The 25,215-nt window shown below is 34.3% G+C and overlaps 1 long non-coding RNA gene across 1 annotated transcript in view; it reads right to left on the minus strand.

Annotated features, from left to right (window-relative positions):
- Window positions 1-11,170: 11,170 nt before the first annotated feature.
- Window positions 11,171-25,215, minus strand: part of LOC127842527 (uncharacterized) — a 106,554-nt gene continuing 92,509 nt past the window's right edge. Inside the window, exon 3 of the long non-coding RNA XR_008031686.1 lies at window positions 11,171-11,304. This is a non-coding gene — a long non-coding RNA (uncharacterized LOC127842527). The remainder of the gene's footprint in view (window positions 11,305-25,215) is intronic.

Raw genomic sequence — 25,215 nt, forward strand, 5'->3', positions numbered from 1 at the left:
ATAATACTCGAATTTCCTGGCCGGCGAATTAATTGTATACCCGGTAAGCACATTTTTACGGCTTACGGGACATTTTAATTAATTATTGCAAAACACACAAAACAAAATGCGCCAATCAATTTAATTCAGTACAACAATTACATATTGTGAGGTCATTAATAAGCAATAAACAAATATAATAATTATAATCCATTGAGTTATGTCTGTTTTAATAGCTGAACAATTTGGGTCACAAACCACTTCATCTTCATTAAACTATATGGAGTTAAACCCCATTTTCTTGGCACATTGTTTACATTTTTATATCAGCGACGTAGATATTGTAAACATTCAGGTCATCAGGTCATCTGGTGCACTTTAATCCGCACCACTGATCACGCGACCTCGAAAACAGACAATATATATTCACGTCTAGACGGCTTGTAGCGTATCAGACGCCTAGCATGTCTAAAAATAAACTGCTCTACCTGAGCAGACGATTAGAATAGGCCACTGAATATTGAAAATGTATTTAAACAACAAACAAGACAAATACTCTGATGTTTCTTTACTGAAAACTCTATCCTATTCGCGGTGTTGATAATGTACATGTATTACGGGGTACGCGGAGTATAAAAGTAAATAGTTATCTTAAAACATTTTGAGAAAATTAATTTAATTGTTTTGAATAGGTATATGTCCTATTGTTTTATTTTTAACTCGGGTTTTTATCACAATATTGTCGGAATTACAAAATTGAAATTAATCTGAGTAGTGCTCTGCGAAAAGGGGTTTTAATGCATGAGCGTAAGGCATCGTCCCAGATTAGCTGGTGCCGTCCACATTAAACTTCCTGTAATTCTCCATTATATGACAGAGGTTTAAAGTGCTTTTGCACATTCACGGATGTGTTTATTTCCCGTGAAGTGGGTCTTTTTCCACTAAAAGGCCTAGGAAAGATTCCTGCTGTGGCAGATGAGTTTTTTTCGGTACAGCGCTTCCTTCTTTTTGAGATGTTCCCGTACATTCACGGATGTTTTTGTATTTTCTTATTAAATCCAGTCTTTTCCTGGTGGTCGTATGTGACAGTGCATAGCGACCACTGCTACAACGAACCACTGGATGTAGTAACTATTGTTGTGGTCCGCGAACATTCGCCATTGTTTTGGTACGGGAAAATACGGGAAATTTGTACACAAATACTTGGGTGTTTCCTGCAATATACCCATCTTGGCATCTCCGTCATCTTTTATTCTTCCATGTTAAGATTCGTGAATCGATCTTACTTAAATCACTTCGTCATTTCTGTATCATGTCATTTATTTTAGTAACTTCTGTAAATGAATAAATTTACCAACAATATGCTTAAGCAATGTCCTAGAATTTTGTCGCATGAGTTTGTTTCTTATAGGTGACAGTGCTTGACGACCACTGTCACACTCCATACTTAAAAAAAAAAAAGTAATAAAAAAAAATAAAACAGGGCCGGAAGTGTCTTTTTAAATTTTTATGTTACCGTGCTTGACGGCAACTGTCTGGTAGCTTCACTTTGATTTTTTGAATGACAGGAGATGTTACCCGGTGCATGTACACTTTAATTTTGGTTTCATTTTTGTAAAGTACATTATTTCTGAGTGTGATCTCCACATTCTAATACATAAGTGACTGTACTTGTTGGACGAAAGCCAACAAGAATGTTTTTTCTTGATTAATTAATTGTCGGACGATAGCCGACATTAATTTTTTTATTTTTAATTATCTAATGTGATGGAATTTTAAATATGCAAGAAACATATTGGTCACTAACCGCTAGAATGCAGCGGTCTGTATGTACCCCGCTGGACAAGGGCACTCCTGTGCCTGCGGGAAGGGGGAAATCATGGTCCCATTTGAGTCTCTGTCTCTGTGTATACCCCGCTGGGCAAGGGCACTCCTGTGCCTGCGGGAAGGGGGAAATCATGGTCCCATTTGAGTCTCTGTCTCTTCTGCCTTGGGTGCGACCGTACGATTACCATGGGGTGGCGGCCTAAGAGGAGAAAAGTGGGAAGAGTGTAGTGCCGGGCACCAGTCGTCTATGTGCAACCTCCATTGAACTACGCGTAGATGTTAGTGGATGTTGGCCGAGCTCCACGAGAAGCGGGTCCGGGATTCTCGTGGATGGGAGAGTGCAGCCAAACAGCCCTTCCTAGACCAGACGCTCACGAGTGAGGACGTGTTGAACTGTTGTGCACATTAAAGAAGCCGGGAAACGTATCGCATCGTAAGTCACCCTTTATCATTTTTCCTGTTTAGTCTACCAGTACGGTCCACGAACACCAAAGCTAACCGGGATAAAACACAACACTGCAGAACTGAACATCTGTTATTTTGTTTTATTGCAGCAATTTACCACATACATTGAGTTGAATCTAAGAATAAATACTGAATACCACCACATACAGTGTTCTTTTTCGACACGATCGGTCCGCTATCTGTTTCCAGAACAGAAAAGTAAATTGACCTACACTTTGCTAGTAGCAGATGGAGATGACTGGTACTGGACATCGAACAAAATCCACGTTCAAAATTGGTCGCACTAAAGTCTCATCTGTATTTCAACCGGCTTAAGAAAGTTTATTGTATGTCAACACGGCATGTACGTCCGTTTTCTGCAAAAGGAAGGGCTCTTTATGAAGAGAGAATTGATGACTTTAGGAAGCGCTGTTCTGCTTCATGGCGCAAAGTGACTGAAAGTTTGTGCATAGTAAGTAGTTTAACTTATGAGAGTAATGTTGGTGAAATTAACCTGATTGAACAGCAATTACCTATGAAAGTTACGTAAAAGTTAAAGACGAATTTGAAGTGTACTTAAAAAATGTGAAGTGAAGCGAGTCTTAAAGAATTATCGGCTCTCACTACAGACATGTCGCTACAGGAAAAAGCAAAGTTACATGCGCTGGAAAAGATTGACCAAAATAAACAATCAATATTAAAAAAAGACATATCCAGCACGAAGCCAAACTCTGTCCATGGTGGTGTGAAGACACACAGTTCGAGATCCTCTAGCCGTAGAAGTGAACTCATCGCATTGAAACAAGCAGAAGCCGAATCTGCCAAGATAAAACTGAAATATACTCAACAAGAAGCAGCTCTTTTGAAACAAAAGGCATAATCAGAAGCGAATCTTCAAGTTGTTTCTCAGCAAAAAGCTTTTGAAGCCGACGCTGCAGAAGTAAAGGTACTAGAAGAGCATGATGTTGAAGGCTCAGATGGGTCAGAAAATCATGTTGCACCAGACATTAAATTCAAATTGCAAACTTTGCCTGTTGTAAAACCTGACGATCTAGTTCAAGAATTCATCAAGAAATCCACAAACAATCCAACAGTATCTGACACTAATATGGTAGAAAATCTGTGCAAATTTCTCCTTAAAAAAGACTAAGCTCTCTCGCGACTGACTATATTAAGTGACAAAACTTTTTATCCCTGGAAATGTTTGTATGAATACCAATGATGACAATTTATAATAGCTGTATTAATACAAGTATCAAAAATGTTGATTTTGAATGCAAAAAATGACTTTGTTTGTGAAAATGTTCGTTTAAATACGAACAAAGATGACAGTTAATAAAAGTTCGTATTAATACGAAATATCAAAAATGTTGATTGTTAATGCAAAAAAAAGAACTTTTGCCTGAAAATGTTCGTACAAATACCAACAATGATGACATCTATGAATTTATCAAGTATTTCTGAAAAAAATTTATAGTGCGTAAATTTACGAAGTATGGTTATGTTAAGAATCTATGAATTAAACAAGTATTTCTGGTTGTTTTTAAGTGCGTAAATATACGAAGTCTGGTTTTGTTAAGAATCTACGAATGCACTGAGTACTTCTGAAATTGTTTAATAATGCGTAAATTTAGGAAGTCTGGTTTTGCTATGAATTTGCCAAGTACCGAGTATTTCAGAAAATATATAATAGTGTGTAAATGTACGACGTATGTTAAGAATATATGAACTGACCAAGTACATGACTTTGTGTTTCTGAAATTTTTTAATGCAGCATAAATTTACGAAATATGATTTTTTTGAGAATAAATGAATTGACAAAGTACGGGGTATTTCTGAAAAAATATAATAGTGCGTAAATTTACGAAATATGGTTTTGTTAAGAATATATGAGTTGACCTGGTATTTCTGAAAATTGTTAATAGTGCGTAAATTTACGAAGTAAGGTTTTCCTGAGAATATATGAATTGATGAAGTAATTCTGAAAAAAAATAGTAGTGCGTAAATTTACAAAGAATGGTTTTGTTAAGGATATATGAATTGACAAAGTATTTCTGAAAAGTTTTACTAGTTCGTAAATTTACGAAGTATGGTATTATTAAGAATATGAATTTGCCAATTATGTCTGAAAAGTTTTAATAGTGCGTAAATTTACGAAGTATGGTTTTATGTAGAAGAATATGAATTTACCAAGTATTTCTGAAAAGGTTAAATAGTGCGTAAATTTACCAAGTATGTTTTTGTTAAGAATCTATGAATTCACCAAATACTGAAATTTTTTAATAGTGCGTAAATTGACGAAGTATGTTTTGTTAAGAATCTATGTATTCACCAAGTATTTCTGAAATTTTTTAATAGTGCGTAAATTTACGAAGTATGTTTTTGTTCAGAATCTATGAATTTACCAAGTATTTCTGAAAGTTTTTAATAGTGCGTAAATTTACGAAGTATGGTTTTGTTAAGAATCTATGAATTCACCAAGTATTTCTGAAAGTTTTTAATAGTGCGTAAATTTAAGAAGTATGTTTTTGTTCAGAATCTATGAATTTACCAAGTATTTCTGAAAGTTTTTAATAGTGCGTAAATTTACGAAGTATGGTTTTGTTAAGAATCTATAACTGTTGTTTTTTTTAATAGTGCGTAAATTTACGAAGTATTTTTTGGTTAAGAATCTATGAATTGACAAAGTATTTCTGAAAAGTTTTACTAGTTCGTAAATTTAAGAAGTATGGTTTTGTTAAGAATATGAATTTACCAATTATGTCTGAAAATTTTTAATAGTGCGTAAATTTACGAAGTATGGTTTTATGTAGAAGAATATGAATTTACCAAGTATTTCTGAAAAGGGTAAATAGTGCGTAAATTTACGAAGTATGTTTTTGTTAAGAATCTATGAATTCACCAAATACTGAATTTTTTTAATAGTGCGTAAATTTACGAAGTATGTTTTGTTAAGAATCTATGAATTCACCAAGTATTTCTGAAAGTTTTTAATACTGCGTAAATTTACGAAGTATGTTTTGTTATGAATCTATGAATTCACCAAGTATTTCTGAAAGTTTTTAATAGTGCGTAAATTTACGAAGTATGTTTTTGTTCAGAATCTATGAATTTACCAAGTATTTCTGAAAGTTTTTAATAGTGTGTAAATTTACGAAGTATGGTTTTGTTAAGAATCTATGACTGTTTTTTTTTAATAGTGCGTAAATTTACGAAGTATTTTTTGGTTAAGAATCTATGAATTTACAAAGTATTTCTGAAAATATATAATAGTGCGTAAATTTACGAAGTATGGTTTTGTTAAGAAAATATGAATTGACCTCATATTTCGGAAAATTGTTACTAGTGCGTAAATTTACGAAGTAAGATTTGGTTGATAATATATGAATTGATGAAGTATTTCTGAAAAGTTTTACTAGTTCGTAAATTTACGAAGTATGGTATTGCTAAGAATATGAATTTACCAATTATGTCTGAAAATGTTAATCATATATTTCTTAAAAAAAAGAAGTTCATAAATTTATGCCACATGGTGACAAGCAATGAAAAAAACTACTGATTTTTCTCCCTTAAAATGTTCGTAAATTTACGAATAATTTCTTAGTTGATGTCAAATGTGTTCTTTTTGCATTAAAAATGTTAGTAAATTTACGCACTTTTTTAGGAAATATACAAGTTTGATAATTCCTGTTCATGCATTTTGATTCAAGGTTAAATTTGTGTGCAATAAAAGTGAGAAAAAAACACCTGTTTTTCTTCATTTTGCAACGAAAAAAGGGAATATCAAAGGATATTCCCTCATAGAATTCCGATGCGTTCTATTTAGTATATTTTGACCTAAACATTTACTTCAGCAGCAACTTCCCTGTATCTTGCAACTATGCTTTCAGCGCCATCGGCGATCTCGTTTAAGATAGGTGGTACAGAAAATACACGTCGAATACCTTTTTAAAGATATTTCTTGTTATATTTGATCGAGAATGTAACCCGCCTCCCAGTTTCGCTGAAAGGATCAAGTTCCCCGCGGGTACTACTTCCCCGTAGCCCCATTTTTTTCGTATCCTACATTTTTCGTACCAAATTATTTTTTTTCGTACCCAAATTTTTGCTCGTAACCAAATTTTTTTTCGTACCCAATTTTTTTCGTACCTAAAATTTTTTCGTAACCAAATATTTTTACATACTTAATTTTTTTTGCATAATTGTTGTACCAAAAATTTTCGTACCCATTTTTTTTCTACCCAAAATTTTCGTACCCACATACGCAATTGTGGTGATGTAGATAAACTTAAATAGATGCTTTTATATCAATCCTCTTCAAAAGCATCGTCACACCAGTACTGTCAGTACTTTGATTTTGTTACTCTACTAAAATTTGCTTTTAATGTTTGGGTTTTTCAAACTCTGAAGTTATTGAACAGGTGAAACTGATTTTTTTTATTATATGTGTTGTAATGAGTACTTTAAATTAATAAGAGTACGTGGGTTTTGAACGCTGAGGTGTATATGACGGTGCATACGAATATATAAATAGTTAACGTTTATACTGCTTAACAAGCACATGCTGTAGTAGACTACGCGATATGATGTTGAACACATATTCAGATTTAACACACGGCTGTCATAGCGTAGATCTGTCAAACGGCTGTCACAGCGTAGATCCGTCCTTCAGAATATCGGACGGATGTGATTTCCACCAGATACTCCGACCTACCCACCACCCTGTATCCCCATCCATTTAGGACATAGTCGAAATTAATACTGTTTAGTGCATTTATGAAAACATAAGTCTGTCAGAAATGCATTATATCAATCGAACATAATGCATAATACAATATAGAGGAATACCAACTGATATAATTAAGTTAAACAACTTGAAATGTTAATAAATAAAATGCTAGGTGTCATGAATGTCAGAGTGCATACTAGATTAGCATTTAGTAAACTGACAATCATCGGATTATACATTATGCTCTTCAAACATAGACAGTGCACGTGTACAGTGCATAATTTTACTGAATAATACAGTTTTCGTTGCAGATCTGAGTCCTTACATAAAGCAACATCGAGTGCAAAGGAATGCCAGATGCAATAAATACGTTTAGCAACATAAAATGTTGAACAATAAAATGCATTGTGTTATGTATGTCCCAGTTTATATTAGATTAGAATTGATCTGTTTTCATCGGATTATATCAGTATGCTTTTCTCACATCACCAATTCACGTTTACGATGATTATTTTAATGAATAATGAATATTTAAATAATTAGTGGAGGATTGCGGTTTTTAAGAGCTGTATAATTCCAAATTAACATACGCATTCTCATCTTTTTTTAAGTCAAGTTCCATGTCCAAAACCTGATTGAAAGGCGCATTATTTTTCGCTTTGCTTCTTGAGTATCGTTTGGTGTCAAATACGAATAAACGTGGAATGACGTTTCAGCCAGTGATTCATATTGATTCACACGTTGGGATTCTGAAAAAAGGAACGGTGGTTTATTGCATGGTGTATATTCTTTAGATTGTCTTCCCAATGCGTGTGTTACTTGAAAAGCATGCTTCAGAAAATAGACAATTAAGTGCTCTTGTCTACATCCAACAATTTAGAAAGTCTATCGTAAATACATTTAGATGTTTTTTTAACATATTCTTTATTATTGTGTTGCTTAAAATGAATTCATATTAACACTTCAATGTTAAACGAATAATTTCGGACGAAACTTAAGGTTTGGATTTTCTAAAGAATCCGATGTGTTTTTGAATTGACCGTTCCAATGCTATGTCATACGGTTGTTTTACTTCTGTGATTTTGGTTTAGGGAATTGCGTAAATTTGCCATTTTAGTGGACAACACATTAGGATATGACATTTCAACAGTTCCGAGGCGATACACACAGTTTATCCAGTTGTTTATGTTTATTGCGTATTTGGCGCGTGTTTGCTGTATCTAATGTGTTTATGCTGTTTGGTTTTTTTATTTCTGGTCAAAAATATACCACCACTTACTTTAAAATGGTTTCTCTCCTTCTCCTGCAGCTTAAGGTTAACTTCATTTTAAACTCGAGTTCTTATATTGTTTTGTTTTATCTTTGCACATCTTCGACGATTTATACAGTGGATCAGATAAAAAGTAAATGCTTTTACTTTAATAGTCAAAGCTTCTACGGCAATAATCAATGCTTGGAAAAAATAACGATCGTAATAACAGGCAGTTAATCAAACAACCCTATATAGTATTATATTAATATTCGGGAAAAATGTTTGTAAAATAGACTAGGGCATTTTTGTATAAGATTGGTTAATGTTTATGCATGAACGTTTGTTTCGTTCCATATGATATTCCGTAATATTTTTCAAACGTAAGATTATCAAATAATGTATTGATTTACTTTTATGAATGTGTTTCTCCATCAATTATTTCAAAATTAAAATGAAAATGCGTAAACGCAAGAAGTTGGATGTTTCATATATCTTTAAATGCATTTTATGTTTGAAATTAATACGCTTAAACTAAATTCATGAAGTGATTACTTCACAGGTTTGTAAGCTTTGACCACGCCATACTTCACATTTCAGAAGGATATCCGAAAAGAACCAGATGTTATAATTCAACCAATGAATCCGGAAGGTTTGAATATATGTCAAATGGTATTTTGATCCGTTGCATGTAACGATTTTTTTTTTTAAATAGGTTGTTAATTAAATTTCCATGTTTGTCATTTAGAAAAACTGCGGTTAAACTGTTAAAATGTCAAGCCATCTAATGCAGTTACTTGGCATTTCTGTTTTTAAACTCAAATGTGTATTTTTAATGATCATACCGACTGTGCAGGTGTCGTATTCAGCATTCTGATTAACATATTGGTTGTTCGTTCTGGAAAAAAAATGAATTGATTTTAACTTTGCTTCACATAATAGCATGTATTGCATTGAATAAAATAAATATTATACTAAATAAATGTGCATAATTACTTAGTTCATGTATATTAATAAAGAAACGAAAAATACATACTGCGGTCTAAATAAGTCATCATAAAGGGATGCAGGGCTCGGATCTCCTGAAATATATTACCAGCAATTATAATAGAACAATATATATATTGTAGTGAGCTGGTTTTTAAGTAAAAAAATTGTCTACCTTTTAAATACTTGTGTGTACAGTGACATTCGGTTGGTCTGGTGTTTTTACAAACATAATAAGTAGAATATGCATATGCATCTGATAATACACAGACCCACTAACATATAAATCAAACCATGTTTGTAATTTACCATTTTTGACCAAGAATCCTGCCAATGTTCTTTCTTGTAAAGTTGACTTGAAAACGGTCCGCTCGTAAACACACTTTTACTTCAATTATCTATGTTTAACACTGAATGTTTATAGCTTAAAATAACTCTCCGTGAAAGTTGAGTACACATATTTCGCGAATCCATGCTTGTTATACGTATATCTTCATTATTTGTATTGTTATTTGTAATGTTCAGTAGTAATCGGCATGTGATTTTTCCACTGTCCGCCATCTTGGAATGTCGACTTGTGGGTAATTTTTGCATAGCAACACACAGCGGTGTAAACATAAATCTCACCGGCGCTATATTTAAGCTTTAGGTAAGAAAGCTGCACTATTTTTAGCAGACATAAGGTCATTATTTAGTTCATATAGTCTGTTTTAAATTGTTTTGCCATTTAAAGTCTATTTTATTATTTATAAGTGTTAAGCGTGCGAGCGTTCCATAATTGGTCACGGCAGTTATTGTGACCCGTTTTTGGTCACACTGTGACCAATATTTGGTCACAGTGACCAACTTCTGGTCACAGTGACCAATTTCTGGTCACAAGTGGAACGCCGCGGCTATATAAAGTGACCAAATTTTGGTCACAAGATTCATTCTAGTCAAAACCTTAAGGCAGGCAACATCCACGCCAATTTTTTTCTTAAAAAGTACTTTTTCTTTTCGTGAGTAATTTAAGTAACTTATAGTAACAGTAATACCTTTGTAAGCAGATAATAAAGCGAACATTTAACATATTTCATTAAACTTGAGCATCCGTTAAAGTATTCAATCTATTTTGGTTATGATCGTTGGCAAGTGTCATTGTTCCTTAAATTCGACGAAGTCGCGTTTACGAGTGTAATTTTCATTGTCAAAAATATCACAGTGTGCGCTCAGTTTACCGTCGCAAGATTGAAAGTACTGTAAAACCTTAATTAAGGTTGCATGTCATTTTGTTGTTGGAAATATAACATTTTGTTAAATTATTCGTGGAAACTGAATAAAAGTTGTTTGAAAATGAATCGGACTTTGAGTTAAACATTAACCACCATTGATAAGGAGCGCACTAACGGAGCGTAACAATATATATTCAATTAGAACAATATAAACATAAATATCTCAATAAACTAAACTTTAATTTTAAAGTACAACTCATTTCGTACATACGTTGCATATTTTTCTTATATTTCCAAATAACTAGCACCAAGCGGACTGCCACAAGAGTTCCACCTACAGCCCCTCCTACTGAAGACCCAATTAACGTAGAAGAACTGCCACCTATCGACAATTGTACTATAATTACATACGATACTTTAACACCTTTTTATATGTTCAGAGTTTTAAATCTGTTATAAAAGTGTGTGTGACGTGTTTGACATACATAATAAATGACAATTACTTATTTAAACGCATGCCATTAAGCAATTGTTCGTTAACTAAAATGTTAATATTGTGCGATCATAACAATCATATTTAAATTATCAAACTCTTACAAACAAATAATATTACTACAGGAGCAAAATGTGCTCACTCAACTGTGTTTGTTAATGGCGTGATGTCTTTAAACAACACAAAAACCATACAATGCAATGTAAGACATACCCGATACAGCAGTCTTTGTCATCACACTTAGCTTGATGGTCTCATTCGATTTTCCTACATAATTTTCTGCATACAGTTTGACGTCGTACGTGGTGCCCGTAGCTAATTCAACGATAGTCACTCGAGATACTGTTGACTTTACGGTTTTGTAAGTCCAAGTCTCATCGGCTACCTTTTTATAACCTATTACGTACTTTTGGTCTTCATCACCGTTAATTCCAGGCATCCATTCAATTGTCACAGAATCTTCAGTTACCATGGCATAAATAACGTAAAATCCTTGAGGCATAGCGGGTGGCTCTTTCAATAAAATTTATTGTGAAGTGTTTCATTTATATTCGCATATGGCGTATATTTTTATTTTTTCAAAATTTGTTTTGCCCTTATACATCTAAGGTCCGTATATGCATGATAATTATTTGGTATCATTATAATCTAGGAATTTCATGTTTCAAGATAAGTTGGATATAAAACTACTGAATAAGAAACGTATTTGTTTCAGAATACGCAGTGAAAAATAAAATGTTAAATAGACATACCATTTTCTCGAAGGACAAACACATGTTCTGTAAAACCAAGGTCATTGTAAACACGAACCGAAGAGTTTGTAAAGTCATCATTTTGTAGTTGTGCCAATCACAGACTTGACTGAAGTCTGTCGTCTGATATGCTGATCTGATGTCTGCTGGTATTATTTAGTGGTTCCCAGTATTGTTCAACAAGCTTTCGCCAAGAATATGCCGTTTTACCATTTGGTGGAGGATACGCCACAATTGTGAACGAAAGAATAACGGAAGTATTTATTTTTCTAAAAGAAGTTTTAATTGGGGGAGTAAATGGTGATGGTCTCGGTGAACCTATCGAATGTAAATAAATTCTTAAATACAACTAAAACGTATACATTAACATTGGACATAATAATAAAAATATGAGCAATCCAATTAGTTTTGAGCTCAAAAAAGTGTCCTCCAAGTCAATTGTGTTTACAAACAATCAGTTTATTTACATCGCTGTTTACTCGCGAAAGAGAAAGTGAAAGTGACTCAGGTCACCAAAAATATAACGATGACTTTTAACGTTTTCCGGTATCACTCACAAAGTTGGTCTCTTCTAAATGATTAAAACGTTTGTAGTGATCTAATAAGTAACTTTCTGCTGGTAAAAAGTTGTTAAAATAGAATTAAAATTGAAATTTCTTTCGGCTTTTTTTAGCATATGTCAACGTTCTGAGGCTACACATCACGTTAGTTGCAAAAATGTAAACATTTCTTCCAATTATGAAACGGGTTTATCTTCCATAATTCTTGACAACGTTGTACCAAAGCTGTGTTATTAGCAGTTGTTATGTAAGAGTAACTGAAATCCGGTAAAAAGACCAGTTGATATGCATAATAATTGGATGTGTGACCTTTATAGAGCCTTTAACTATTTGAAAGATTTTGACAAATCTCACAATTAGCCATGGTAATCATCTGAAATATTCAATATCCATCACAGCAAAATCTTATCCCTGCATGGGGTCGTTTTAATGCAAATGCATGCGTCATAAAACTCCTTTTTGTTTAAATAATTAAGAATGCAGCAATATACAGATTTAACTCAGGACGTAGCGCTATATAGAAAACTTTCGAGAGCATAGTACTTCATTTCAGGAAGAAGTCGAAATGCAGAGTACATAATATCTCTGATTAACTACATGGATTAAATCTGCATATAAATACGCAAACCATTGAACAAGTAAAATATTTTAAAATATAAATAACATTTTTTAGGATGTACAAAATGCTGACAAGATATTCTTAGAATGAAAAAAACAAAGACACATTAATACCAACGGGATTCAAACCGTTGCCCTTTGCATGAAAGTGAAAGCGCTTTAAAAGTGCATATCGGGAGCTAATTATATAAACGAATGAACATACAGTACTTTAATTACATCGTAATTAATTGGCACTTTTGATTTAGATAGAGTGGTACAATTATTAACAAGTACGCGACATGTCTATGCGTGACTTCGAATTTCATTGGAGGCGTGTATTGAAACAAATCTGTGTCGGGATTGTTTGTTTTGTATTAATGATTTTACAAATATATCATGATAACCAAATAAACATATTATTTAAGAAATATTGCATTATTATTTGCTGCTAGGCGAAAAATGTCAATATGCGTCTTTCATATGACGGTCACGAGGATTATGAAACAAATATTTGATACCTTCTTGCGTGTACCGCTTGTTCATGGAGTGCATCATTTTCAAATGAATAATATTCCTAAACGATACTATGTTTAAGTATGATATGAATGTAATATCGCCCCCTGTTCAAAAGTTCTTACTTAATTATGATCTTGAGTTATTCGAAAATATGTTAACAAATATATTGAATGGACCCTGATATATACATATATACAAATATAAAATGTGCTAACTTACATAAGATCATGATTTCAAATTCCATCACTTGTTTTACAGCATTGTAACTGTTGTTTCCTTTGCATTGGTAGACACCCATATCGTACTCACATCGTGCATTTGAAACTTCGGCGGAAATTGTGTTGTCGTGTATTTCTCTCAGTAAGTGTTCACTACCGCGAGTTTTATTTACAATTTGCAGTACCGCTACAGGGTCACTGTCAGCTTCGCAGTAAAACGTTACATTCTGACCTTCGGTTATGGAAATAGTATTTGTAGAAAATAACCCATCGATGTAAAATCTTTTTATGGTGGAAGGGTCTACAATATTAAAATAAGATATTACACAATGTGTTACATGTCTATTAAACAACAATGTGCATTCAATGTTCCTGAATAAAAATGACATGTCAATGTATAAATAGTATTGCTCGTACATTTCACATCCACGTAAAATGTTGTTTCATCGAATGCCTCTTCAATGTCTCGTCCTGTAGGGTCCAATATGTTGCTTATTTTGCATGTGTAAGATCCTTCGTCAGCGGTCTTCAAACTTGTCAACAACAAAGTTTGCTCTGATCTTATCAAGGATGTATTTCCGCGAAACCACATGAATCTTGTCTCTGGTGGATTTCCTGGTATGTACGGGCACACAACAGACAACGTTGTGTTCAATAAAACTGTGTAATTTTCAATGAACTGAGCAGCAGATGGTGCTGAAATAAAGAATAGAGTGCCATTATAAGAAAGAAAGTGTGCCAATTGGGCCTTTTTCTTGTATCATTTCATTTCATGTCTACAAATCATAAGATGTCGGACTCGAAAATGCATCGCAGTTTTAGCTGACCTCTACACCTCTCAATACGCTTATATTTGCACTATTCTACTACATATATAATTCAATCTAGTACAATTTTAATTTTACATCAAACTTACATAAAATTTCAAATGTAAACGATGTAGTGAGATTTCCTTTAACAATCTCATCTGAAAAGGTTGCGTTCATTTCATTGATCACTTCAAATGTGTATACATTGTTACTGCTTTCCCGCAACGTTTTAATAGTGAGTTGAGTTCCATTCTGTTCCTCTCCCCAACGCAGTTTCCATTCATAGCGCAATGGGGCTGGGTTGCTTTTGCTGGCACACGTCATTACGAAACGGTCATTTTTTTACAGCTCGTATAATGTTTGATTCTATGGCACTTTTTCCGATTTGACACAATGAAATAGACGGTGGATCTGAAAAAAATATTCTTATTTTCAAATAATTTATGATGACATCTGCAAGACATTTATGTAAACGTACATTTTAAGTGTGCACATAATTGTATAATTGCGACTAAGATCTGTTACGATTTGTTTTATTATTTATTACTAATCACTAATTTGAACAATAGGTAAAATCAAATATCAATATATCGTCTCAGAAACGAAGACCAATTATACCGTTTGGTTATGTACATACAGGATATTTGACACTTTAACAAATAATGCAGGATATATGACTTGAAACTATGTGATTAATCAGCAACCAATATACTTTCGAGTGATTTATTCTTACCATATTAATTTTAACGCAACAGAGTCAGAGTATATACTAAAGTGTTAATCTTATACTTACTACATCTACGTTCGATTAGGAATATTCTCTATTCATTTGTACACTTCACATTTATTGAAAGCACTGGTTTGTATAAAGTATCAGTTAATATATGTTTAAACCACAAACGTATTGCACTAAGATAGAAAAAGGTCACTTATGGGATGTACTTCTCCAGAGGATAATATTATGACTTCGAATCGATTGAGTATGGATTAACAAGAAACGAGTGTTATATAAAATTACTCAAGAATCTATAATAAAATGTTCTTACATAAAATGTTCACAAGCAGGGTTGATGCATTCACAACAGTATACATATATCCATGCGTTGGGGTAATTACGCTTGTAGCACTGCAGATGACTTGCTCTGAAATGTCTGTTTGTTCCAGTTTCAGAGATATTACCGTATTGTTTATTATGGAACCATTTGGAAAAGTCCACGAAATGATTGGCGATGGATTTCCAGACGATTTACATTCAAGTGAAACAGTCTTGTTTTGCAGCACATATATACTTTCTGTTACAAGAAGCGCCCAGTAGAGAATCCACGGTTTACTTGTAATGCCTAAAACCACAAAGCGATATACATATTTATGACACAAAATACATTGTATAACGCTGCATTATGATCGATTGGAAATACTTTAGCTTTTGAACGAATAGCCTTAATTAAGTTCACATCTTTTTTCCGTATGTATTGCAATTATTTTAAACAAAGCTATGTAATTAATATTGTAATTTATATCATTTTTCTCGCACACCGTCAACATATTTGCTTTTTGTATCGCGGTATATAAGACTGATCTCAAACTACCTAAAACGTTATTAGAAAATAATAATAATTTCTAATAGACGACAGCTATACACATACCCAACACATCGATTAGCAATGTCCGTTTGGACATGATCGGTGTATATCCGTTTGAAACATTACAGTAAATCCGTTCACTGTGCTCTTTAGCTGTAAATGCAATTGAGAGACTGCTTGTTGTGACATCGGCGATCACAGTATAATTGCTATTCCCAGTAAGGTTCACGTCATCCGAGTAATTAAACGGCGTTCTATTGTCAAGATACCAGGTAATTGTGGACGTTGGACGTCCAATTGATGAAACACAGCTGATGTAATTTATTACCACACCGGGAAGGACGGACACTGTTTGAATTTCTGGTATTAAGGTTACATTGTCCACTGGAACTATATGATTGAAAATATTCATACACGTTTCATGTGCTGCTTGAATAGTAATTATTTCTCTTTATCAAATACAGTTTGGGTTAATTACAAATTTGGGAAATAATGTACTAATTAAAATGAAGTACTTTCACATGAAATGCAACCCTATTTTTAAAATCTAATATAGTAATAAACACATATTGTAACGAAATAACTCAGTATTATGCCATACAACGAACTATTAGATGTGGTAACGAAAATGGAAACAGCAGAAACACACATCTAGGCGTGTATATTTGAAAGTATGTATAACAGGTACACCAGTTGGATGATTTTCAAACATGTCCTTAATTTATTACTTAGACAGTTGATGGTTTCATGTTCAATAACTATAACACAACTTAACACTTTGGTGTTGTGGATGATTATCATTGTGATTGTTATTGTTATGTTGTTGATGCTGAAACTTCTGTGAGCGGTGATGATGTCTATGAAGTCTCTTCACAAATCAATTATCGTTCGGGGTATCAATAATCGATTACTTTCAAAAAGTGGCAAGCCCTAAGAGTGTGGTTGCAGACTTATTGTTGTAGGCGGAAATGTATGTGTGTAAGATTACTTCAATTTAGGCACCTGGAATGATTACATAATGAAGAAAACAAATGGTGCTCGTGTTATGTACACACTATTTTGATAACATGTAAACAAATCGAATATAATTTTTTTAATCATTGCCAGGATACATGTCGCTATTTTGACTATAACAGAAATGGTGTTATAAAACGCCGCGATAAAATTACTACGTAGAAAACAACAGAATAGTGCTACAAATTACAAATATAAAGTGCATACATAACATATACCTATAATATACGTGTATACACACAATCACAAAGTACTCGCTTTCAATATAATTACATTTGATTGATGATGAACATCAGACGGATATCATTTTCCAACATAATTAATGGAAATAAAAATGCTTTTTATATTTTCAAAAGTTTACTGACACCACACATCCATTGTCTTATAAGTAGAAATTGCTATTTGGTTGTGTAAATAATTTTTCATAATTGTGAACACCTCTAAATACTTTACAATATCTTGAAAGCTGAGATGCGCATACTTACTTGCAATTGACATGGTTAATTACAGAAACAAATGACCATACCTCATTTTTCAGTATTATAATATTGATAAGTTGTGCCCAACACTATGTTATGACTTTTTGAGCTTGTATCATGAGATGGACGTACGGGATTATGAAAACAACACTCCGCACAGGTATTCCATTAAAACATTGCACAACGTTTTGATCATAATAAATGGATTTTTTAAACTCTTAGATGAGCCTTGGAAATATATCCATGACCTTGGAGCTAAAAGGCTGGTTCTGTACCAGGACTTTCTGATGCCATGCTAGTCACTTTCATCAAGTTATTTAAAGATCCATCTGTTAAGGATCAAACACGTTGTTATGTCCCGGATAAAGTGTTTATTTTTACCTTTGATTTTTGGTCTGGTACAAGTACTCAAAACATGGCTAACCTCTAAATTAAGTGATTTTATGATTCATCCATACTGGACGAAGTTATTCTTCTGACAAAAAATTTCGTCAACAGTTTTCCGCCGATTCAAATTGTTGGTTTTTCATATGGTGCGTATGAAATAAGACAACAGAAAGTACCGTAAAAATATAATCGAATTTAATTACACATTCAAAAAGTAATATCAGCCACAGTTATTCTTCAATTGTTGGTGTAAAAGCATTGCGTTAATTATTAACTTACCTTTCAATGTAAGGTACAATGACGACTTGCTTGTTTCATTGATGAAACAGGTATATGTTCCGATCGATGCGGTTGAAAAGTTGAGAACTGTCAAGAAAAGTTCTGATAGTACTTGTCCATACGAAAGGCTCTCCAGTTTGAACGAGGATGAGTTTCGGACAGATGGAATATCGAATATCAAAACCGCAACACGTTCATCATTATGGCGGTACTCTATTCTAGTTCCTACCGATACATTGCAAACTAGACAAGAGAGAGTGATTTCAGAGTTCATATCCACAAAGTTGGTTTTCGATGTCAGTCACACGCTGCATGAATCGATATCTGAAGAGAAAATACAACCGAGTGAAAACCATCACTCCCTGTTGCTGAAGAAGCGTTAATCGTCAGACTATAAATATAATTATGTTAAACATCAATGAATAAACGTAATTTAGAATAAGCTACATTATGCTGTTATCATCACTTAGAACTGTTAAAATTATTGAAATTTGTCACTCGTATGTTGCAACTAAATTTCAATGGTGAACGGATTATCATAATTAAACCTCAACACATGAAATACTCTAAATTAAAAAACGGTGTATTTGTTTAGACGTAAATATTCCATTGGCATTATTGTAAACTATAAACAAACATCGCGCTAATAAAAATGAAACTTAATAAACATAACAGGTATACAATTGACAGTATGGACATTTCATAACATTAAAAAAACACCAAAAATGATTACACGGTCATCGCCTTGAACTGTACACTGTTAACCGGTTTGAAGGCGCCACAAACTCTACGCGTTACCCCGACTACATCGTGTTATTTTTTGGTCATAGTATTGCAAATCATATCACAAATAAATGAATTTGCAAATATATTCGCTTGATTTGGAAATTAACAACATTACTGGTTTTATACTTACCTGTGCATATAAATCAATGCTCGTTGATAAAGCAAGGTGCACAATAAAGTTTTATATAAACTGTACATAAAATTGACCTCTGTGGTACTTATAATACACATTTTGAGTTTTTAATTAATTAAACAAAAACACATTTTTAATAAACATTGTATCTTTTGACAATTATCCTCGACGTTGGAATTTCGTTGCCCCGTTGTCCGCAACAATTAACGTAGCCTCTCAAGTACCTTTCCTAATATATTTCCGCTGATTTATATTACTATAGAATCATATGTGACAACTTGTATTCTTTCTCACGTGCAAGTACACCGATCTCTATTCACATCTAAAATATTAAATGATACTTTAATGTTGTTTATCCCAGTTTCATTGAAATGGATAACGATTAAGCATCCGCCTTCGGTTGGCAGCTGTTTTAAATTACACTCGTCTCGGGGTCTCAATCAAGTAACCGGTTCGAGCTTAAGACATAGTTTTGCCTTCATAACTGGTCCTGTATTTGACACCCTTTCTTGAGCTAACGTATGCTAAGCTATTGGCTATATTTATATAGCGGATTTATTTTAGGTGTTTTCAGCATTCATCATCATCCATCCAATTACATATTTGGCCGTTGGGGGCAAATGTGGGACAACGATATAAAATTCCTTTTTCAGTGAGGTCTGTTGTTTGCTATAGTGAGTAATTCATCCATAGGAAAGGATGTCCACTCGTGTTCATTTTCCATTCAGCTTTTCTCCTCACGGCCTCGAGGTCGACCTCTCTCTTGCGTGCCCTGGAGAAAAATCTTGCACAGAGGGTCGTGCCTGATGACGTCTCCAAACCAAGCTAGTTGTCGTCGTGTGACGGTCGCCGGTAAGGGCTCTTGTGGACCAACATGTGTTGAGGTCATGGTCCGGACGTACTCGTTGGTCTTGGGCTCCGTACAGGAGATGCGAACCTGTCATGGCATACATGTATGTTTATATGAATGTATTCTGTGTTATGTGTCCACGTGAAGCGTCCAGGTCTCGAAGCTGTTGAGTATGATGGAATGTTGTTGAGCCTGTACTTGGCGGGGAAGCTGAAGAAACTGCTTGTCCACAACCTGCTCAGTCTGGCCATCGCTGCGGTCGCCATGGCAATTCTCATTCGGACCTCAGCGGTACTGCCGCCATCCTTGGACAGGGTTGCGCCACAGTGCTTGAAGCTGGTCACTAATTCTCGCCGTTCATGATGATGTCTGAACTGGTGTCGGTCGTGCTGTTCACCATGATTTTATACTTCTCCGTGCTGACCTCCTTCGTGAATGATCTTGTTCTTTCATACAGTCTGTTGGTGAGATCTTGAAGTTAACTGCCGGTGCCACCAATGAGGTTAATGTTATCAGCGACTCTTAAGTTGCAAATGGGTTAACTACCGATGGTTATAGAATTGTGGTGGCCATGAAGAGTCCCTTGAATTATCTTCTTAAAGAAAAGGTTGGACAGGACGGGAGAGAGAATACATTTCTGACTAACACCCACTGATTTCCTGAATAAGTTCCCCTGTTGTCTGACAAGTACTGCACTGCTGTCGTTTAAAAAGAGTTCTTAAATGCCCCCCTCTGTCAATATTGAATCATCTCATAACATACCATAGGCAATCATGCAACACGCGTTTGAAAGCTCTTATAAAGTCAATGAAGTTGTGGTAGAGCTTACGTTGGTTTTGTATGAGTTTTGCAGTTGAATATCTGTTTCATTGTGCTCCACCCAGCTCTGAGTCCGGCCTGCCCTCCTGCAAGAAATTCATCGGCCTTTCTTTTCAATCGATTAAATATAATGCGTAGAATGACTTTGCTGGGATGACTGATGAGACTGATGGTGCGGTAATTCTCGCACAACTTGAAGTTGCCCTTTTTCGGTAAGGGTATGACCAGTGACTGGGTATACTCCTTGGCCCACTCTTTATGCTCCTCCTAGATCTGTCGGCATAGTGCCGTCATCGCAGCAGTCGTTGCAACTCCTACATGCCTAATCAGCTCGGAAGGGACGTTGTCAATTCCAGGAGAGTTTCATGCCATAAGACTAAACACTGCCTACTCCGCCTCTGTCTTAAGTATTGGCGGACTTTCGTCGTCCGCTTCTGGTTTGGGACCGTTCTGAGGGAGACTGGAGTCCGGTTGAAGCGGATAGTTGTATAGGTTACTGCAGTATTCACTTAATCTTTTTAGGAATTTGGCACTCGGCACTTATGTCAGCGTCTGATATAACACTGGTCTTGGGCTGCCTGGTCTTCGTGAGGGTCTTGAGGGTGCTGTATGCCTTCTTACTGCTGCCTGCGGTCATCTCTTTGTCGATGATTGTCAATTGTTCCTAAATCCATTTCTCCTTGGCCTCGTTCATCTTCTTTCTTACCTCCATGTTTGCTTGTTGCTAATTTGCCCAAGAGTCCAGACTGGTGTATTAATCATACCTCAGCTAACTTCTTTTGTCACAAACGTCCATGATATCGGTCGTTACCAATGGCTTGTTCTTTCTTTTCTTTCTCCCAAGCACTTCTTTGGCCGATGACATTAGGGCATCCTTGTTGATGCTAATGCTGTAGATGTCATTGTCTAAGATGTTTAAAGTTGAAAACTTGCCATCTATCTGTGCTTGAAATATCTCTGCTATCACTGGATCTTTTAATTTCTTGAAGTAGAATCTCACACGAGAGTTCTATGGGATGCGTTTGCTCTTTAACTTAAGCGTAATAGTGATGAGCACTAAGTCATGGTCACTGCCGATGTTTGCGCCAGGAAACGTTCTTGTGTTCGCCTTGTTGATGCTGGAATTGAACCGTTGAGGCGCCTGTATGAAATCGATCTGGCTTTGTACTTTTTCGTTTTCAGCATGTTTTACGTTCCTGCTAAGTTGCGCAGTGCTTGTTAAATGGAATATATAAATCAAGGATATGGTATAATTACCTTTATAAACGCGTTCCTATAAAACATGTTAACGTGATCTTAAATATAATTGGATAATCATGTTTTGTTTCCTGTTGCCATCGTTCAATTTGTTTGCATTTAAATTTACTGAGCAATATCCAGCTTTAACATGTTCAACTGTTTGTTTTTTTGAAACTCTATTACAATACAATCCTCCTTATCGCTCACTCCATCTAAGAGCGCTCGCTCTTTCGACCATTTCTCGTGCGCGTGAAACTGTTGGCAATGCCTATGTGGTGATTCAAATGAGCCACATTATTTTCAATCTTTTCTCCATGATGTTGGAAACAAAATGCTATACTAGGCAGCAATTGCGCCCGTAAGGCTTTTTCAGCTTATCTTCTCGTTCCGAAGTATAAACGAGTATAAAGTATAAAACATATATATTTTCCTATTCCACTGGCGCAACCTTACTGCGAGTTGTCTGTAAACGTTTAATAACTTCGAGACAATATCTAGCTTTAATTTAAAATGGTGGCATTTTTTAAACCTTAAAAGTCAATTTATGCTTCAGAAATTGAAAGGAATATTTGATATTGAATTTTGAGATGATTGAAATTGTTTGCTTATACAATTATTTTAGTTGTGTTCAACTTAAAATAACGTTATTTTGCTAAATTAAATACGCTTTGTGAGGACATTAAGTTACACGTACATAAAACGTGAATTCCACACATTGTATTGCGGACATTTTTTGCGCTCGAACTTCAAATGTGCAAGTACGAATTGTGTGACTTTATACAACTACTCTCGCGTTATATTTAGAAAAACATCACTAATTTATACCTTCTGCATCGCAATATGTATTTAAACATAAAACTCATTTAACATACGTGTATCCAGACAGTTATACAGAATCCATAACACAATGTTCAGAAATAGTAAAGCCATCACTTTGTTGTTTTTTTACGAACAATATAATTACAGTGGTGAATACGAACGACTTTTGAACAAACTGAAACATAAACCCATGTTCAAGCATACAGACAGTTCATCAGATATGTGATAAGGAAGTTATTAATACTCCTTTTTCGTCATCGTGTTTTGTTATGTACCAAAAGGGAAGTTTAGTAGGCCTTTAACTAAATGTGCGACATACCAAAAAGGTGTTTATATTTTATCATACAAAATACGCTTAACATCGCATTTCTAAATGAAACGATTATTGTCCATTTAATGTGGATTTTCGCTGTTGCTATTGGTCGGGGAAGCATTTATAACATTGCGTCGCAGGTAAAGATATTCGGTTAATAATACTTATTGTAACTCACTTGAAAATGTTATTTTGTTTAAACCTATATAAATTATTCGCCATCAAATTGCGTAATGCCACCTTATTCTGCTGAACACAGTATTGACACATTATAATCAAAATGTATTTATAATAAAATGATTCCAGATTTCCCGAGCATTATATTAAATATAAGCTATATATTACATTAACATATACCAGTTGATTAAATTAACTTAAACCATCTAGGGTTGGATATAAGACTGATCTAATTTTGGTTAAAATGCGCCTAAAAAAAGACAAGAACAATTCAGGATACTGATTTAATAGCTATCGATTTTGGCCATGTCTTCAATTTGGTTAAATGTAAAGGTATTATTATTATAAAAAAGTAATTTGTAAATTTTCGTTTATTGTTCATTTTTTATTTATCATTTTGCAAATGTATTGCAATAACTTGAATATCATTTAAAACTTATGAGCGCCTACGATGATTGAATCAGGGTCTTCTGTGTCAAAATCAGATGCTGTTACTATGATTCTAAAGGTATTAATGATTTGAACTGCTTTAAACTTTGACGTTTTTGTATGTTACACAAAGGCTTAAGAAAGTGAAATTGATCGGTTAATTATGCCCACGTGGTTAACATACACCAACGGAAGTTATAAAGAGCTCTTCAGACGCATTGATATTTACATTATAGAAAACGTTGAAATGGCAAACCAAAGTGTTTGGAAGTTGAATCATTTGTAAGCAATGCTTTTACAGGAAGTTATACAAACAATATCTTGTATACATGGATTTGAAACAATATTTTTCACATATTTGCGCGATGCTAATCATGGACCACTTCGCTACATAGATACTCCGACAAATACTATATCAACTATTTATGCATACCTCAAGACGAATTACGCCAGAAAAACCATTTTATTTGAAGCGCAGTGTTATCTATCTTCTTGCGTTATAGGTTTGTTCACAACCAAAATGCGAGTTTTTGGCTCTCAATTGATTTGGTTCCTGTTTTCTGTTTCCAGGCCTTTAGGGAATAAGCCATAGTGTTAATCCATCAGGAACACGATTATTCATGAAATTTAACGAAATTCCGATTTAACGTTTAAGTATTTTAGCTCGACCATAATATATGAACTATAAATAGTCGAGCTCTCCTACTCACCCCGGCGTCGGCGTGAGCGTTAGCATGCGCTTGCGCGTGAGAATTGGAATGTTGAAGTTTACGTACCACCTCCAATATTTTCTATTTCCCTTTACAAATTTCTTTTATATTTTGCATACTTCTTTAGCAACATGCCTCCAATCTATAAACAAGAGCAGACAACTGTATCAAGCATTTTGTAAGAATTATGGCCCTTTTTTCATTTAGAATATGCATATTAATGATAAATATATGTTAAATGATACGTACCATCTCCAATATTTAATATGTACCTTGTACATATTGCTTGTATAATGTGCATACTTCTTTACCAACATGACCCTAATCTATACACAAAAGCAGACAACTGTTTGAAGCATTTTGTAAGAATTATGGTCCCTTTGTATACTTAGAAAATTGAACATTTGGTCAAGTTTTGTGTTTTGGTCCATTATACTCCTATAGTAGAATAGCTTTTGCTTTCCGACTTGAAAAACTCGATAACTATGATCAGGGGACTGTATAGGGCAAGTTGCATAACTCTGGTTGGCATTTATACGGAATTATTGCTTTTTTGTCTTAGTAACTTTGAATATTTTGTTGCATTATATGTATACATCGACGTTCCTTCTAAAGTATCGAGGCTTTTGCTTTCAAACTTAAAATACTTTCAAATAAATAAAGTGCGCTAAAATTGCCATAACTTCTTTATTAATGATCATATTTGATTCATACTTTGACAAAACAACACTTACTTGACATACTACACTGGATTTTACCTAAACCATCCCCTACGCCCCACCCCAGACCCAACTCCCCCATATTTTTTTTAAATTTGTTTACTT

This window comes from Dreissena polymorpha, chromosome 8 (assembly GCF_020536995.1).
Source record: "Dreissena polymorpha isolate Duluth1 chromosome 8, UMN_Dpol_1.0, whole genome shotgun sequence".
Lineage (NCBI taxonomy): Eukaryota > Metazoa > Mollusca > Bivalvia > Myida > Dreissenidae > Dreissena > Dreissena polymorpha.